At 40.4% G+C, this 19,569-nt stretch overlaps 1 protein-coding gene across 1 annotated transcript in view; it reads left to right on the forward strand.

Annotated features, from left to right (window-relative positions):
- TMEM74 (transmembrane protein 74) overlaps positions 1 to 13,473 on the forward strand; it is a 42,286-nt gene extending 28,813 nt beyond the window's left edge. Inside the window, exons 2-4 of the transcript XR_010083808.1 lie at positions 8,568 to 8,682; positions 12,835 to 12,948; positions 13,059 to 13,473. The gene's annotated coding sequence lies outside the window, so the exon portion shown is untranslated. The remainder of the gene's footprint in view (positions 1 to 8,567; positions 8,683 to 12,834; positions 12,949 to 13,058) is intronic.
- The last annotated feature ends 6,096 nt before the right edge of the window (positions 13,474 to 19,569 follow it).

Raw genomic sequence — 19,569 nt, forward strand, 5'->3', positions numbered from 1 at the left:
GGGTGGTGATTCCACCACTTCTCTGGGAAACATATTCAAATGCCTACCATTCCTGTGAATGAAGAAGTTTTTTTCTGATATCCAGTCCAAATCTCCCTTGGCACAGTTTGAGGCCATTTCCTCTGATCTTGTTGCTCGTTACTCAGGAGAAGAGACTGATCCCCACCTTGCTACAGCCTCCTTTCATGTAGTTGTGGAGAGTGAGAAGCTCTGTCCTGAGCCTTCTTTTCTCCAGGCTAAACGTCCCCAGATCCCTCTGCTGCTTGTGCTCCAGGCCCTTCCCCAGCTTCGTTGTCCTCTGGACATGTTCCCACACCTCCGTGTCTTTCTTGTAGTGAGGTGGCCAGAACGGAGCGCAGGATTCGATGTGCAGCCAGGATGTCAGGGATGGATTCAGTCACCCAGATACACACATCTATTAAGGAAACTTTCAGCGAGAGTTCGACAGAAGTTGGCTCCCTAACTCACCTCTCCCCTTAACAGCTCAAAAATCCCATTCCCATTTTCAGCTGTACTTTGAGGAGACCATCACTCTGACACACTGGAGCCCACTGAAGCACAGCTCATTTCCTGTGCCAGTCCATGGATAATGTCCAAAGAGATGAAGCTCAAGTGATGATCTGGTGTTGCAATTATAGTATACTTCTGGAGTTACGGGGAGAAGTTATTTGGCTGCTCCTTTAGGTTCTCTGGCCTACATCAGACAGTTTCCAAATTGATAGTGTTTGATTATATAAATAATTGATGTAAATAAACAAAAAACAAGCAAACATTTTTCACATCCCTCTTCTCTGTGCAAAAAATCTACATTATTGCAAGGTTCAAGGTACCTATAGCAGATGTAGACATTCATAAATAAAATTGTCACCTGTGTTCTAGTTGTGTTCCCATTTTGGGGGATTTTTTCCTATGAAGGCACTCAGCACATGGGACCTCACACACCAGTGCTGTTACATCAGTGATGATCATACCATACAGCACATAGACTGTTTTGCAGGCTTTTCCTTAATAAGATTGATATTAAACAACTATTTCAGCTGTACACATAAGATGGAGGAACGTGAGCCTATATACAGATAGAGGATAGAGCCTGTACAAAAAAGTACTTTGTACTTACACTATACTCTCTTTCCAAGGATTTTAGTGTGCTTTCCAAAGGAATTCATTTAGCTTTACAATATCATTGGGTGTTTACTGAAGAAACAATTTCACCATATTCCCAATAGAAATATTGGCAAAGAGGTCATGGGCCCAATTTTCAGATGTTTTCAGCACAGAAATGTGCATGCACAATGCAGGCATATCACTGAAAACCAATCCTTAATTTCACTAACTACATGTGGAGATGACCAAGCACATGAATGGTCACTTTAATCCACATCCAGCTGTTATTTGGCCAAAATATGCATAAAAAATATATGCATAAAAAATATATGCATAAAAAATATATGCATATTTGTAACCCCTAAACTCATGAACTTCAGGCTTTGAGGTCATGAAGCAAATCTGTAGGTTCATTAGATGTAGCCATGCAGATATCTTCAATGCCTCTGCCTGTTTTACTACCAAGATATGCTTATTTTTCACCAAATCTGTATCTGTTTGGTGAACTACTGAAGCAAGCCTTTAACACAGATCTTTGGTGACACTGCTACTGTCAAGTGAAGCAAGGATCTTTGTGACAAGCAGGAAGCACATGCATTTAGCTCTGCCACACTCTGGCAGGGGCATCTGAAATTCAGGAAAGAATGAGCTAAAAAGACAGATACCTTTTTATTTTGCAAAGTCTTGCAGCAGAAAATATTTTTCCATAATGCAAAAAAGTTGTCTTTTTTTTTGCTTTTTGCTTTGCTCATTTTTATGGTCTTCTGAGTAATTTCCCATTTAAAATTCCTTTTCTTCCCTCCACAGGCCACCATCCCCAAAAGTATCATATTCATCCTTCTTCTGACTGGATTTTTGAATGATTGTTTTGGAGTCTGGCTTTATCCCCCTGGAGTCTCATATCTAGGGATCAGCAAACTGTCTCATATAACTTACAAACTGGCCTGAACCATAATTCAACACTATGGAAATGTTTTGAGGGTAAAAAAAATCAGTGTGCTTTTCAGATTCATACACCTCTTTACTTCCACCTCCTAGAATCAGCTGGAATGCCAAATGATGCCAGGTTACTTGCTGCCTCAGGAGTTTGGATACAGTTTTGACAGACCCATGGGTTAAAAAAAAAAATCTCTTCACTCCTTGATGGGGGGCAATTGGAAGAGGACATCCAAAAAGGAATAGGAAACCCAAAGAAATTAGTTTAAAAAGAACTGTGTATTTTGTTACAACTCCCAAGTCCACCCTCATCCTCAAAAAAACCCAACAAAACAAATTTCCCTGTATTCTTGAAGTGTTCACTCCGTCTTTTATCTCTCATCTCTATTAGATGAGAAGTTTTGTGTGTTTTTCTGCTCTGTCCCCCTGTTGCAACCATGTAAAAGCATGCTCTCCACTACATTTTTATTGAGAGTGCCTACAAGTAAATCTCTTCCACAGATTTTTATATGTGTCCTCTATTTTCACCTTCACATCAGGTGAATCTAAGCTGATGCAGCTCCACACCTCTGTGAAGACAGGGATGGCTCACAGAATAAATGTCTGGGGTTTGCCACAATGCCACTTCCTTTTGTTTGATTTAACATGCATCTAACCTACCTTGCTCAGTCCTTTAGAGGAAGACTGTGTATACACACAGGCTCCCTCTCTGAAGCTGAATGGAAGTAGTGGAGAATCAGCAGAGTAGTTTTGTGGGCCAATGGGTTCAGAAAACATGAAGTGGCCTTTCATTTGCATTAGTTATATTTCAATTAGCAATGACACTGCTAAAATTTTCTCATTATTCTGTGTATACATCTTTTCTGTGATCCAGTGTTGTTTTGTTAACAAAGAACATTTGTAGACACAGTTTCATCAAAACACAAAGAAATGGCTGCAAGTTATTAGCTTTCTCTTAAAGGGACAAGAGTCTTGCCTTTAATTTTAAGGGTCATTGGTCCTCAGCTAACAGAGCACTTTAAATGTCTGCTAGCACAACTTTTTTTCCTTTTAACAGAGATGTGTCTGCATGGTTCTTAGATGGTGTACACCAAGCTGACAAGGCTTATTTAGAATGCATAGCCAGGTGGACATGGTGTTGAAGTAAGGGGTGTTCTAATAGTGAACTAGGTCTCCAAAAGGATAAAATCAAAACCCACTTGTCAACTGGAACTCACTTCAAATATGGTAGCTGGATAAAATGTGACCCTGCTGCCTGTCTTTCTCTGGCCCTGGCTTTACAATCTTATTAAAGCCTGAGGAAAAAAACCCAACTGGTGCCCAGTGTCTACAAATGATTAAGACATCCCTCCTGCTGCAACTGTTCATCTAACTTAAATCTTCTGCTGTCACGCTCATCAGCTCTGTGCCAGTGCTGTCCTTTCTGTCCCATCTGCCCCTAGAGCACCCACTCAGGGAAGGCACTTGGCAACACTTTGACATTTCTAGAAATTGGTCAAAAATATTGGGAATGACCTTTTATCTTATTAGCAGATACAAGGCTAATAAGAACAACACTGTGCACCTAAATGGCTGCACTAACAATGGCAAGCTTTTTCCAAGGGTGCAGGTCTAGGATTGGGACCTACTGAATATTTATCTGATATGACAATTTTAGAATTATTGCTTCACCATTTGTAAGTGAAGCATCTTTTTCATAAAGTAAAATGCACTGGCTGGTTTTGGCCTTGATGCTTGAGGAAAAATAGAGAAATCCACATATTTAATATAACAACTGAAGTATTTTTCAGAGGAATTAGATATTTCTATATTTCAGCAGTGGTAGTTCAAGTAATCTGAAACTAATTCAAATGGTTGAACATTATTGTCCACAATGGTGGAAGTTCTAGGATCTTCCTTTTAAAGCATTTTTATCTCCATGAAGACTTAATGTGAAAAGCTAACTTAAATATTCCTCCAGCAGTTTACAAACCCTAATCCAATTCCCACTCAAGTTAACAGAGCCGTTTCAATTACTCCTCCAGTAGGAACAATTTATTACGACAGTGTCTCAGTCTTCATGGACCCCTGTTTAATTTATCTTCAACAACTACCCCCCTACTCCCACTCTGTGAAACTACTACTGAACCAATTTCCCTGTCTTCACCTATTTTTACCTTTTCCATGATTTCTTCTCCTTAAAACTGTTTTATATTGGCCTTTTCTGCATCCCAACAGTTGATTCCAGCTCATTTTGCCAACACATAATCCTAAAGTTGATTGGATTTTCAGTCGTCCCAGATCTCCTTCACCCAGAATTTGAAGTCCACAAGGCAAATATTAGGATTTTAAGTTGCTGGGAAATGAAGTAGAAATATGCATGCAGTCTGGGATTACTGGAACACTGGGGGCTTTTTTTCTCTTGCATATTTGCTTTATGGATGGCAGAAATAATGTAAAAGCCAAAGATGTAATTCACACCTTGAAAAGCAGCTGCCTCTGCCAAACATTTTTATTGACAGTATCACTAGGAAAATTACTGGAGGTGCAGGATGTGAGGAAAGAAGAGGTACTGTATTTCTTGACTGACAAATGATATTGTTCAATTTGAAATTAACTAAGGACTACCAAAGAAGATGCTTTGGCATGACAACCTAGAAATCACCTAAACACCCTGGTGAATTAGGTGTAACAAGTGACACTCAGCTATAACTCAGCTACAAACTGGAGGAAGTTATAGTGGCTGGAATCCTATTATGACCAATATTAACTAAGAAATTTAGATCCTCAAAGTCCTCAGTAAACAACTGATAGTCTTGGAGTTGCCCATAAATCTGTTTCAATAATTTCATGCATATCACTCCCAGTGTAATGATCTGCTGTGCAGAAGTACTGTGCTTACTTTGAGAGCACTGCAGGTTCACACTCACAATTAGTGTTCCTGCTGAGGACTTTTACAGAGGCCATAGTGATAGGTATAACAGCACTGCCAGTCTCTGTGTGGTGGTTTAAGAAAAGCTGTCAGGAATCAGACAAAAGATCTGGTGGCCAAACTCTGTCAACAGCCAGTAACAGAGGCCAAGAGAAGAGTCCAAGGGCAGGTCAAGCATATAGTGATGATTCCCCAGCTTCCCCTTCCAGCCTACAACAGTCTGCAGCTCAGCAACCTCCTTTCCAGAAGAGGGATCTATGTGTTAAATAGTCCTTGAGGGCTTTCTTTCCTTTCCCCACACGTTTGGCTACTCAAGTTAGAAGCTACGTAAACCTTTTGGCATCCACCACTGACACAGACCTGTGTGTTCCACAGCTTCTCTAGAAAGGGATAAAAAAAAAATCTCATCTTCTCCTTAATTGAAACTATCACTCAGTCATTTAACTTGATGTTTTCTACTTGTAATGTGGAGAGGCAGTGAGCAGTCATTTCCTGCTTACTTCAGTCATTGCTTTGCAGACATACATCCTGTCTTCACTCTATGATCTCTTTTCCAAGCTGATGAATCCTAGACCATTTGTTCCTGATATTAAAGCTCTTCCACACATTTGATCATGATTGCTGCCCTCCTGTGATTCTTCGTTTTTAATATCACATCCTCTTGAGATGGGACATCTGAACTATATTAACTCCTCTGTAGATGTATTGTGCACTTAAACTGTACAAATCCTTTGATTTTTCTTGTTCTTCATGTCCTTCAATTTCATTTGGTTTTGACAGCACTCAGGCTGTGGAACTCTTGCCTTTAGCTGGAGCCTTGCTATTTTTACAGCAACACTAAATGATGATGCATTTTTAATAATTTTATTTATTTTGACTAATTGGCATTAAAATAATAGTAAAAAATTATTTTCATTTCCTACTGACTGCTTGACTTTGCCCGCTGACCTCCTTGCTGTCCCCAGGTCTCTGGCATATATTGTCCAGTATTTATTCTCATTTTAACTTTAAGTAGCCAAGAGATTGCCACTCCAAATAAAGAATGTATGCTTTTGTCTTGGGTTATGTAACCAAAAAAATATGTATTCTGTTTCATCTCTAGAAAGCAGATGGGAGATGGTTTAGTTTTTTATCTCTTGTAACTCCAGGGGGAAGGGAGGTGGATGCCTTTTGGTAATAGACCAGCTGTTAAAACCAGGTGGGGCAGAGTTTCTTATCTCTTTCAACAACTTTGTCCACCCTCTGGGGGATATCTTCTGTTAATGGGCCATTAAGGCTCACCAGTGACAGACACATTGCATCATCCCATTGTGAGATGCTCCACCCAGTGGGGAGGAGCCAGCCATTCCCTACCCAGACAAAAATGGGACACAGGGACCCCAGACAGCCTCTTTTCCACTGGATTCTCAGAAGAAGACTGGACTCATCTCACCACCACTGAGCTGTGTCTACAGGATCATCTCTACTCCAGCAGAACCACATCTGTTACTCCAGGAGGATTTATTTGGACTGCTTCCAACACCCTGGCCGACAGGGTGTCAGGTTGTATTAGTGACTCTGCCAGAGTTTTCTAGGACTTTTGTTTGTTCGCTTGCTTGGGGTTTTTTTTGTACTACCAAATTTGTATTTTTTAATATTCCTAGTAAAGAACTGTTATTCCTATTCCCATATTTTTGCCTGAAAGCTCCTAATTGAAAACTTGTAATAATTTGCAGGGAAGAGTTTTTACATTCTCCATTCCAAAGGAAACTCCAGTTTTCCCTGACAGACCTGTCTTTCCAAACCAAGACAGTTTTTCACTGTGTGTCTTCCACTGGGCTCAAACTTTTTTGTTTTCTCATTTCAAAAGTTCACAACAGCAATAACTGGTCAAGGATTTTTAAAAATACAACATTTTAAATCAACATTTTAAATAATAGATTGGAGACTGTAGTGGTTGTGGGGGGAGGTCAATTTTTCCAGGGGGATGTGGGCAGGCCAATCAGTGATCAGGTTTTCTGCTGGCACCTGGATTGGTCACTCGGAGGTTTGGACACGCCTCTGAGGACACAAAGAGTTAAAAGCAGGACTCCAAGGGGGTTCGGCCTCTTTTTAGATTCTGGTTCAAGCGGAGAGACGTCTCAGGCCTCCTTCCCCTGCCCAGCCACGAGGCTGGGTGGGGGAGGGGAAACACGTGGTCGGCTCAGGTAAGCCGGAGCCCCAAGGGGGAGAAGAGAGTGGACAGGACTGGAACTGAGCTGCCCCAGCCAGGATGGAGGGGTGGAAAACTGTGGAAGTGCCTTCTGTGTGTGCTCACCCCCCTCCAGCCCCAAACTCCGGGAGAAGGTGCCCAGCCACGTGGGGGTTGCTCAGCCTGGGAGTGCCTGAGCCTGCAGCCCTGCCGAGAGATAGAAACTGTTAACCCTTGCTTGGCAGAAAGAAACTTTTCTTAGACATTGATTCTCATGACTGGTGGTTTCGGAGGAGAGAGAGAAGCGGCCTGGGACTGAGATGATAAAGCACGATTGGAAGGAACTCGATGGGCAAAGAATGAGAGGAGTAGCTTTCTGAGCTAGACTTTTCTTGCATAATGTCAGCCATGGACTGAACTTAAGTCTCTTTTGAACATAAACTGCATTTTGGGTGGATACAGCTGCCCCTGCTTTTGCTACAGTGACTGGCACTTGAAGAGTGGAGCGAGCAGAGAAGAGAGGCGGAGGGTGTGGTGGCGCCCTCTGCCCTCAGGGGAGACCTGCTCTTAAAAACCTCGGCCCCTGGGGAAAAAGGGGAGAGCTCGGCATGCAAACATCCTTAAAAGAGCCCTGTATGCAGCTTTCAGACTATGGACAGTGGTGAGAGCGCTGGACATAGGAAAAAGAGAGTGTCACCCTGTCAGACTTCTCCGGGCGGTGCCACGGGTGACATGGAAACACATAAGGGGTGGACCCGTGTTTTCTGAGGAACAGTCTGTGGTGCCAGAGAGACTCCTCTCTCCCTTGCTGAATTGAAGATTAGTTTGGGGTTTTTTTGAGTGGTGATTGTTTGATCTAAAACCCAAAGGTTTGGCCTGTGAAGAGTAATGTGTGGGGGGTGGAAACTGGGAGAAGAGATGCTCTGAGAAGTTTTTATTTCTGTCTCTGTGTGTGTTTAAGAGTTTTTCTGTCTCTGTTCTTATGTAATGTAATAAAGTTTTGGTTTGTTTTTTTTTTTGTTTTCAAGATTTAAGCCTGCTCTGCTCTGTTCCTGATCACGTCCCACAGTAGTTGTTAAGGAAAAAACATATATTCATGGGTGCATTAACATCTGGCCAGTGCTAACCCATGACAGAGACCTAAAGATGTGAAAATAACAAGCAGTTGACACACCTAATTATTCTAAGTCTCATTATTTTATGCTTCACAATGTATATTGTGTTGTACATCCCCAAGATTTTAGCCAGAGGAAATTTTTTTTGTTCAGCAGGGTTTGGCTGATAGAGACTCTGCCCATAGACTGTATGCATCTATTCAGTCTTTAAATAAATTATTCAAGCTATTTCAAGGCAGGAATAAATTATAGCAAAGTGTGCATTTCCATGTATTCTTGTTCATTTACACTCTGAGGAACCTTTTGCTTCAAAACCATTTTTATCTCTCAGATCAAGAGCAAACCCAAATCCTGTGGCTCAAAGAGGATCAGTACAATGCCCTCTGACGTGTCACCAAGCAGATGAAAGCCTCTGACAACAGCTGTGGACTGTGGGCAATGCTCAGGTGAGCCCCACTAGAGTTCAAACCCAGATATCAAGTAGAGTTCAAACCTGGATATCATCCATAGGTTAAAGACAACACAGCCTAATGTCCTCACAGTTTCTCACCACTGAGCATGAGAAGGGACTGAAAGAACAAAGTGCTGATGCACAGCAGTGAACATTTTAAGCTGGTGATGAATTTTACAATAGTACCATCTGGTCCTCTGGTGAGAAAAATTCTGTCCCACTTACAGAGAACTGCAAGTTTAGGTTTAAAAAGGACTGTTGACAGCTGAGGAGATGGTTAAGCATCTTGGTTCCCTCTGAAAGGGGAATTTGAGTATTCAGACTATGACATTTTTAAGTTCAGTTTCGTTAGTGAGTTGATGTATTTCCATTTTCAGCCAGTGGTATGAGGCTTCTGAAGGATGCAGGACAGCACAGGCCCATCTTATGTAGAACATCTCACCTTCTTCATCCACAAAGGACATAGCTAGTGTTCTGAATTTGGCAGACACTCGCATAAATTGAAAGTTTATTCTTTCTTCTGCTAACAAATATTTAACACTTCCTTTAAATATTGAAGCATTATAAATACCTTTGGTAAAGATAAAAATAAAAGTAGGAAAATCCTTTAAAATAGATGATTAAATTTAAATATTTGAATGTAAAGCCAGAGTAGCACTACTACAACTTCCATTTCCTAGTCTGATACCAGGCATGTCTGAACAGCTCTCATATTGATGCAGCGATCTTCACTGGTCAACCAAATGGCCACTATTTTTTCAAGAAGCAGGAAAAAAGGGTCCATATCTTTCCAGATGGGGAAAAGGACTTTCCTTCTGGGAAAGTTCCATCTTTCCAGAAGAGGATCTTTTCTTGCACAGACTTGGCACTGGTTTCCATTTCCCTACAAGAATTACAAGAGTGAAATAGAGTGGAAAACATCAGATCACCAAGGTCAGGTGATGAATGAGGCTATTAGAGCAATTAGATGAGTTTTATCTGTTTTGCTTGGTAAAATAAAATTTTAAGTAGGCTCATCTATCTCACCACACCTGATTACTCTGGAGGTCAAACTTGCAGAAAAAAATTTAGAACAGTAACAGCAGAAAAATTGCACATGTGGGCATCAGATTACTTATAAACTTGTTTTGCCTAGCCCGTGCAAGGGAAGACTGCAAAATCCTGCAGTAAGGGTAAGATTTGCTTCACCTAAGAAAATCTATCAAATGTTTAGGAGTTCAGTTTAAGCCAACTCTCCAGGCGTATTCTGTAACCAAGGAAAAGTGCCAGACCCTTCCAATAAGAATAATTTCCTCATAAAACAAGGGTCTAAAATAGGTGAGAAGAATCAGTCTCTGCAGATTTCTCTCTCCCCTCATTGCCCATAGAGCAAGTGCAGATGTTGAGCTCAGACACACCAGCTAACATTTGTTGGATGAAATTATCCACTCCCAGTGACTGAGCAATGGCACTTAGCATTTCATGCTGATGGTGTCAAGTGTTTCACACTGGAGGACACAAGTGGAATTACATAAATGAGTTCTGCAGTAACAGCACCCACCCTGAAAAGGACCCAGGCTTCACAACGTTCAGCTCTAGGAATGCACAGCAAACCTCTTGCAGTCTGGAAAGCCAAGCTCACATGGGGCTGCATTAGCAAAAGCACAGCCAGCAGGTTGAGGGAAGTGTTTATTCCCTTTGGTTTAAGAGGGGAAGATCATCTCAAGTGCTGAGTCCAGCTCTAGACTCCTCTGTGCAAGCAACACCAACAAACTGGAGGAAGTCCAACACAGGGCTATGGAGGCGATTAAGAAGCAAGGGCAAGGAGGGACGTTCAAGAAGAGGCTGAGAGAAGTGGGATTTTTCAGTCTTAGGAAGGCAAAGAGAAAATATTATTGCTGTTTACAACTACTTAATGAAAGGATATAGAGAAATTGATGCAGACTCTTCTCAGTGGTGCACGGTGGATGGATGAGACACAAGAGACACAAATAACAACAAGGGAAATATAAAATAGTTATAAGGAAAAAATCTTCATAATGACACTGGAAAGGGCTGTCTGGAGGGGCTGAAGATTATCCATCCTTGGAGATATTCAACATTTAACTGAGACAGGCTCTGAGCAATCTAACCTAAGTTGGGTCTGCTTTGAGTAGAAAGTTGTTCTAGATGATCTCCAGACATCTCATCTAATCTAAATCATCTATGACTCTATGCAATGGTTGTGGGGGGGGAAAGAAGAAAAAAGAAAAAAGTGAACTGTATGGGTTTTTTAAAGAATGGTATGGTATATGATACTGAAAATATTGGGTGATACAAAAATTCCACAATAGTGATTCAGGTATGATTATGTGTGCAGGATTGATCTCACCTAACCTTAGCTGTCCAAAATGTCAGTGTTCAGTCTCACAATGAAGGCTACACTTTCCTCTGTAATTAAAAGACCAATCTTAAGGATGGGAATTGTCTGATTTCAAACACACGTTTTCCAATGCAGTGAGTTTCTGCCTGGATTTCAGTCTTCTTTTTGAAAGATCCTGAATAAGTATGTTGGACTAGGCACTACCTTTGAGGTAGCTATAGGGGAAGTTAAAACCCATTCTTGTGTTGAATAACATAAATAGAGATATATTCAAAGAAATACGAAAATTAGTGACAAGAGTTATTAAACAGAAAAGTCATTTTGTGAGAGAAGAGTGTCAATGTAATAAACACAAAGTTACAAAAATATCCCATGTCCTTTAGCAACTTACCTTGGACTTTCAGCAAAACTAAAGAGCAAGATTCAAGACATTAAGAGATATGTTTTTTTCCTACAGAGTGGAGTTCTTTGCCAACAGGTATCATCAAGCCAAAGAGAAAATAGAAATTAAATTTTAACAACACATTTTATGAGATTTTATGTTCTTAAATAAACCCAGGAAAAATTATTTTTTCAATGCTGAAATTAAGACAAAACCAGCAATCAAACATATATTAACATGATAAACTGTATCAAGTTACTTTACCTGACAGCAGCACCAAATAATCAGTTTAAGATTATGCACTTTGGTTAATACATCAAACTAGAAAAGGTCCCAGACTAGGTGCAGGAACATAACTCAGCCTCTTCTCAAAAGCCAAATCAAAGAGACAGCAGACTGGTAGTTATATTAAATTACAAGCAAAAAACAACAGTACAGAACAAGTTACTTACTCATATGAGCTAGGAAATTCCTTGTATATTATCTCATAGATGGTCTGCTCTTCAGCATATCTACTACTGATCACTCTGTTGTTAAAGCTAAATATTAAATGAAATAGGTTTAAATTTAAAGATATGTCCTACTGTACAAATTGGTATGTTTCTGCGTTTAAATCCTGACCTTGACTGGATGCCAAGTGTCCACCAGAGTTTCTCTATCACTCTCCTCCTCAGCTGGACCAGGGAGAGAAAATATAGGCTCATGAGTCCAGGTGAGGACAGAGAGAGATCACTCACCAGTTACCATCATGGGCAAAACTGTCTGAACTTGGGGAAGTTAATTTAATTTATTGACAGTGTAAAGCTGACTTCCATACTGAGTAAGGGGGTGAACTCAAAGGAGGCTGTGACCCCCTGGGAAGCCTGCTGGCAGCTCATGGGGCTTCTGTCAGGCCCCACAGAAAGAGGAGCCCACACTGGAGCAGGTTTGCTGGCAGGACTTGTGACCCCATGGGGGACCCACACTGGAGCAGCCTGTTCCTGAAGGACTGCACCCCATGGAAAGAGACCCATGCTGAAGGAATCCGTGATGAACTGCAGCCTGTGGCAAGGACTTATATTGGAGTAGTCCACTGAGGACTGTCTCTAGTGAGAGGGATCCCATGCTGGATCATGGGAATAGTGTGAGGAGTCATCCCCCTGAGGAATAAGCACCAGCAGAGACAATGTGTGGTAAATGGTGGTGGGAGGAGGCAGAGAATTCAGGAGTGAACTTAAGCCCAGGAAGAAGGAAGGGAAAGGGAGAAGGTGTTCTCAGATTTAGTTTTTATTTCTCATGACTCTACTCTGATCTGATAGGTAAATAAATAAATAAATTTTCTCCAAGTCAAGTCTGTTTTGCCTGTGGCAGTGATGGCAGAGTGATCTCTTGCTGTCCTTATCTCAACCCACCAGACTTCTGTTATATTCTCTCTCCCTGCCCAGCTGCAGAAGAGTGATCTAGTGGCTCTAGTGGACACCTGGCCAAGCCCTCCCTTTCTGTAAGCAGCAGCCTGCATGTCCTACACAGCCCCTAGAGAAAGCTGAGCAACTCTGCAGGTAAGCAGGATGGCAATGGCATGAGGATCCCTCAAAAGTGAACAAAATAAGACGCAAAAGAGGTTTCTGCATCACTCACTTCTGCTTGATTTCTGTCTCTCTTCTCCCAGGATCTCCTAGGCACTTGGTATGAAGTTCAGTGCTGCTCAATAACATTGTGCATTGGAACCCTTACAAGAAATTATTTCAAAGTTTAAAAAACACCATAAAGTTTGAATAGTAACAATCTGTTGGAAAAATCAAGTTTAAGGAAGTGGAAGAAAAATTTACTCATAAACCTTTACCATAAATGCTGTGACAAACCTTCCCTGGATATGAGATTATTCCTATCAATTATTGCATGTCTAGGTAGCACTAATAACTGAGGCAGCCTTTTCACTCATCACAGACTTGAAGACCCTCTGTAACCTTTTCTTTACAGCCTGTTATATCTTCCCATTTTATGCCAAAATTTGAAGAGGCAGCAAAGACTAAGAAATAAAATATGTCTGGGATAATACCTAGTCTGATATGATATTTATTGAAGTGTGCTTTTTATTTTAATAAAAGTCATAGTAAATCATATGTGGTGTCTGCTAAGCATCAGAGACAATACAAGAGCTGCCTATATAGAATCCAAATGTTCCCTTGCTGCAATTCACACAATAAGTTGATGTCTCTGTGATCTCTGGATACTTTTAAAATGTGTTTGTGGGTTTTTTTATGTCTGACATGCATGTCAAAGGAACTTTGCAAAGTCAAATTAACAAGCTGAAACACGTCTGAATATATTTTATCTGACATATAATTCACAAGTCCATGCAATATTTTTCCTCTTCTTCAGCCAACAAGTGCGTAAAAATATTGTATTTTACAACTTGTTTTGACTAATAAATATCCATATTCTGTGAAATCTTAGAGATTAGACACAGACAAGTGTTACTTTGGTGCAGTTTTTTTAAATGCACCAATTGAAAACATTACAGAAAATGCTGTAGAAAAATGTTATCCACACTTCGCATACTTGTCAACATTTAACCATTTCAAGTAGTACTGTTTGCTTGAGGTTTCTAAAAAGTTAAAATTCTGAAAAATAGGGTTGAAAAGTCCTTAAAATGCCCTGTATTTGATTTTCAATCTAATTTACTAAAGGTTTCCAGTAAAAAATCTGGTATTTTATATTGTGAACATTTGAGTGGATTTAAAAAAAATTTGGAAATAAATCCAATGCAGAAATGAAAATAGAACTTCATGTGGTGACAATTGACAATGGATCCCTAAGATCATTAACTATTTGCAACCCAGAAAAGAACAGGTGTGTCTGCAGCATGTAGATACTCATGCAATATAAATCCCACCTATAGCAGATAATGAGTCTATCGAGAGCATATAGGTTACTGAGCAAAATGATGTATCAACCTTCCAAGAAAACAATACAGATTTGCTGTAGCAGAATAAATGAAAAAAATAATGTGCTGTATTTCTGAAGATATGGTTGTTGTTTAGAAGTTATTTGAAATTAAAAGACAGGCAGGGAAAAGTATTTAGATGCTGGGCAACACTCACATTAAAACTCAAAAACTTGCCATGAATGCGCTCTGAACAAAAATTAAAAGAAGGGTTTTGACAATCAGAGGAAAAAAATTCTGCCTGAATTCCTAGTAGGAAGTCTGGAAGAAAAACTACCTCCTTTTAAGCTGCAGATTCAGCAGTTCAGAATACATGCTGTCTTTGACATTAAAGAATTGTGCAAAATATTCTGAGGATTTACAATCTTCTGTAATCCTATGAAATTGTACTCAGAAAACCACATGGCTTAAGTGCAGTAAATTGAAAACTAAAACTTCAACCATTTCTTAGTACTTTTGCTACAGAAGGAGTCATTTAATGGGAAAAATATGGCACCTAAATAAGACTACCACAATAGCAGAGTCAGTCTTGAAAAAAATAGGATTACTGAGGTCATTTGTGTTGCCACCATTCTCCCAGTGTTACTCAGAAAACTGACACATCTCTAAGACATTTGCTTGGGATTCTTCACACATGTAAGTTTATTTGCTTGCAGGGGAACATTGTCACAGACTTTGCATCACTGCAGCAGAGATTTTAGTTAGATATTATTGTAGCTTCAGAGAAAAATCAGTCAGTAAGTTACTGATGCTGTTATTAATAATTCTTGTACATGAATGTATTGGATCTATTGCTCTGCAGTTCCATGCTAGTGCAATGTGTGCATAATTTTTCCTGGAACCAGCATTATAAAATTCCTTACAAGAGGTACACTCTTAAATAACAGCAAGAAACTGTCACCAGGGAATTAATGAAGTTATTCTGGAAAAGGCCACTATTTCAATTTATATCAAGTACATCCATTAGGTGCAATTAAAAGGTCCAGCCAGTTTGCCTGGGATCTCTGGGCACCAGGAAAAACACATTCAACTCAAGGTATCCATGAAAACTTTGCGGGCAGCCTCAAATGGGACTGTTTTAGCTGCAAACACAAGTGTCACAGCTGCGGATGTCACAGCATAGTTTCCCACCTGGGATGAGGGTGTACTTTGAGAAGACAGCTCTAGACACTTGAGGCAAAAAGGTAAAAGAAGAGCTCCAAAAGATGATGCTATGATTAAAGTGAGCAAAGAAAAAAAAACCCAGGAATCTCCTCCCATCATTATTTGATAAATTATAAAAACCTTTTGATAGAGCTGGGGGAAGATAATGTCTGTGGGCAGGGGAAATACTCTTTCTGGGCCACAAGAAACATCTGGACAAAATGGAGAGGCTTCACCAGATCTGAAACAGAAGAACAAAGTTCAAGTTCAGTATTGGCTGAGGACCTGACAGGACAAGCAGACTCATGTCCACTAATAGAAAGACTTCAAAAACAAAGCACATGCATATAGTCATATTTCTGGCTAACAAACAAAGGGACCAGCCTTTCAACAGCAGTATCTACTGAAGGCTGGGCCATTGGGGAATATGGTTTCAAATAATTTATTTAAACAAGACAAGATTCTGATCTTGTTAGACTGGTGAAAATCCAAAGTAGTTCCAAAACCTTCTAGCCTGGGGTTCAAAACCTTAATATCAGGGAAAAAAGAAAAAGGGAGATCTCCTTTTTCAGTAATATTGACATAAGAATTCTCTTTGATCTTTGTGGGATATGCTTCAAACATTGTCTCATTTGATTAAATAGGAAGGGTTTAATTTTTTTCTACTTTTTAAAGGACCATCTTTATTGCTTCTTCACTTTTGCTGTCTCACTATTCCAAAAAACTTGGAGTTTTCTATTTTCTGGTTACACCCTTCTCAATGGATTTATAACAAACTTTATTGTATATAAAGATCAAAGCATTCATCATTAATCTAGCACAATTATCAGATGTGAAAAACAATGTAGAAAAAACAAATATAAACGTTTCTTAAAAAGCAGGGTGTGTGGGAAAGATGGAGAGCAGTTTGGCAGCTTGCAGTGACACTGACTGGCAGCTGCCTTTGCACTAGGGAATACCAGTTACATAAGCACATATTCTTCCAGGAACTCTGAAGATGTCACAAGCAGTTCCCAGTGCCCCCTCCAGCTCCCCTTAGCCACACCAGCCATCCCTTTGTGCCTGGGAGCCATGGCCCTGCTTTCACTGACACACTCCTTGTGCATGTCTGTGGGTGCTCTGCAAAGTGTGCCTGCAAGGATGGACCCAGTCTCTCCTTGCTGGAAGCTCTTTGGCTGCCTGAGACATATGGGAGTGTCAGTACCTACACTGGAGCTGGGGAAAAGAGTCTCTGCAGCCAGGCCACGTGCGCCAGGGCGAGGCCAGGGGCTCCCCCCAGCACTGACCTGGCAGCTCTGGCCAGCAAACTGTGCTGCTCCAGCCCATGGCTCTCCTTCCCCGCAGCCTCTGCCCAGGCGCGGTGCTGGAGCCCAGCCTGTCGCCTCCCTGGCTCTGCAGGCAGGAGTCCCACTGGTATCTCTGACGAGCTACTTGAAAACGAGACAGCCGCCTCTACAAACTCGTCCTCAATTTTGATGGAATGATTGATTGTTTTTAAACTAGTGCATTGTATATTTTGGGAAAGAATTTATGATTTACCAAAAAATTTCTTGCTGAAATAAAGCCAAATGGAGATTGGTCTGGGCCAAGTTGCTCAACGTCCATGAACAAGAACATGTTTTTCTTTTTCTTCCTTTCTTGTTTTATGCATGCTTCTGGACTCATTTCATCAGCTGTCAGTAATTAAATACCATTTCAGAAAAGGGTTTATTATTGTAATTTCCTCAATTATTCTGTTTTTTTCTGCTCTCCTGAAACAAAATCGTGGTCTCCTGAAACAAAATCAGTCAGCTAAAGAACTAATAAAATATTTTCCCCTGCTGCTCCTTGCAAAGGGCCTAAGCCTTCAAGGTGCTGTACTTCTCCAGCCTGTTTGTACCTTGACTACCATGACCTTAACTGAGGGCTTTTTCCTGCGTGCTCCACTTCTGCTTTGCCAGGGACATCACTGACTGCTGCTCACAGCCAGCTCATGTCCCCAGACCATGCACAATGGCTCAGCAGTGCATGATCATCAGGAAAGGAAACTAATGAGAAATAAACTTGAAAGAAAGAGCCCTTTTTTTAGCACAAAAAACCCCCACACTCAAATCAAAACAGATATATTAAGAGATGAAAGCAATCCATCTTAAGTGCATAATAGACAATGGACTAGCTTAAGCAAATGTAGGTATTCCTCGAGGAGTACATGTCTTTTAAAACATTAAATTAAATATACATTAAAATATTTGGGAAATTCTGGGTTTAAAGTTATATTTCTTAGAGAAAGGAAAGCAATTATTTTTCATGAAAGGCTAAGCAGAGCAGAAGCTACCCTCTGGCAGAAGGAACACAGTGGGCAAGCAGGGGCTGCTCTGACACCACGTAGATCAGAGGAAGGCTCTTGCTGGACCTCACAGGGCTTTGGATGAGGATCCTGATGGTGGAACATGACAATACACAACGACATCAGGCAGCCCTGGTGCTCCCTTGCCGCTGCCCTCAAAGCAAGACTGGAACACAATGCGTGACAAAGGCACAGAATGAGACAGCCAAAAAATCATGAGCCTCAGATGTTTAGAGTGGGACATCTGCCTCTGGCTCAAGAACTTTCTATACTGAATTCAGTTGCCTTTCCTCCAAGACACCCAACAACAGATAACCTCAATTTACGAGTTCCAATACGTTTATCTTAAGCACAGGCAGAGATTATTTGGCGCTCAATGGAAATGCAACTATCTAAAAAATCAAAACTAAGCAAAATCTATTTATAGCTCTGTAACTGCCCTGTCAATGGAAATGCAACTATCTAAAAAATCAAAACTAAGCAAAATCTATTTATAGCTCTGTAACTGCCCTGTGAATCACAAATAACTAAGCCAATGTTTTCAGTGTTGAGACATTCAAAATCATGATTCAAGTCTTGAAAACAAGCATTTGGCTGTAAAAACTCAGTTTTTAAAAATAATAAAAACTGTGTTTTTTTAAATTAATTTCTCCTATTTTGGCATTCATACCTCTTCAGTCATTAGAACTGGAAATTTACATCTTTAAACTGCTGCTGAGAGTCTCCCTTGTTCACTTGGCAGTAGAGAAGAGGGCTTTTAGAGGGACAACCAGCAGTTCTGAGTCCAGCAATACATTTCCAGGGTTAGATTGTCTTTTCACTACTCCACATGGTTAAGCAGGTACCAAGCACGGAGTCTCATATTGGAAACAGGTGGCACAGAAACGGCTCAGTGTTTTGGTGTTTCAGCATATGCGTTTCACACACATAGCTTTGCTGTCATCCAGAGAGGAGGTAATGAAGTGTCTGTTGAAAATACCAGGAATCTTTCACTGTCTCAGGGCTTTGCATCATTCATACCTTCTGTTTGAATTTAATATTTAAAATTAATAAAACTCCAATAAATAATTGTTGCACTTTACTGCAAACCCAAAGAACAGCAGAATTTACAGAACATTTGTAAATCAGCACTTCTCTGTGCAGTTCCTCACTCCCTTCTTTCCTCTGTAGAAGGTAAATTTACTGAGACAGGCAAGCTTGTCAGTGCCTTTATGCTTGTTCAGCATCCAGCACAGAGGAGATCTGGTGGGGCTGTGTTTGCTCCAGCACTTTCAATTTGCTCTCACCTTTGCACTTCAAGACTGCAGCAGGCAATAAAAGCAAAAGTGCCAAAATACTGCAGTCTCACTTCATTTCTAGCCTACCTGAAAGCAGAGGTACCAGGGACTTTGTGAGCTTCCAACAACCCTAGGCCACCCAGATTAGAAGAATTGCAGACAAACATCTGAACACTGGGATGTTTATCTATATGAAATCCAATCTTTTGAAGTTCATCTATCCCTTTCTGTAACTGCCATTATCTGTTGCTTTAAGATGCTGCATCCATCCCTATCAAAGTTATGTAAGCTCCCTGTGGTGCTCATAAACAGTCCCTCTATCATTTGTAAAAAGGCAGCCTCTCATTAGAGGCATTTATGACTTCAGCACTTGATGCATACAATATTTTATCGGCTTTTTTTCTCAGAAACACACATTTATTTTATCATCTGATACTTAAAATAAGTATTACAAATAAAGAAAAAATTGTGTACCAGATAGAAAAAA

Source organism: Prinia subflava, chromosome 1, assembly GCF_021018805.1.
Source record: "Prinia subflava isolate CZ2003 ecotype Zambia chromosome 1, Cam_Psub_1.2, whole genome shotgun sequence".
NCBI lineage: Eukaryota > Metazoa > Chordata > Aves > Passeriformes > Cisticolidae > Prinia > Prinia subflava.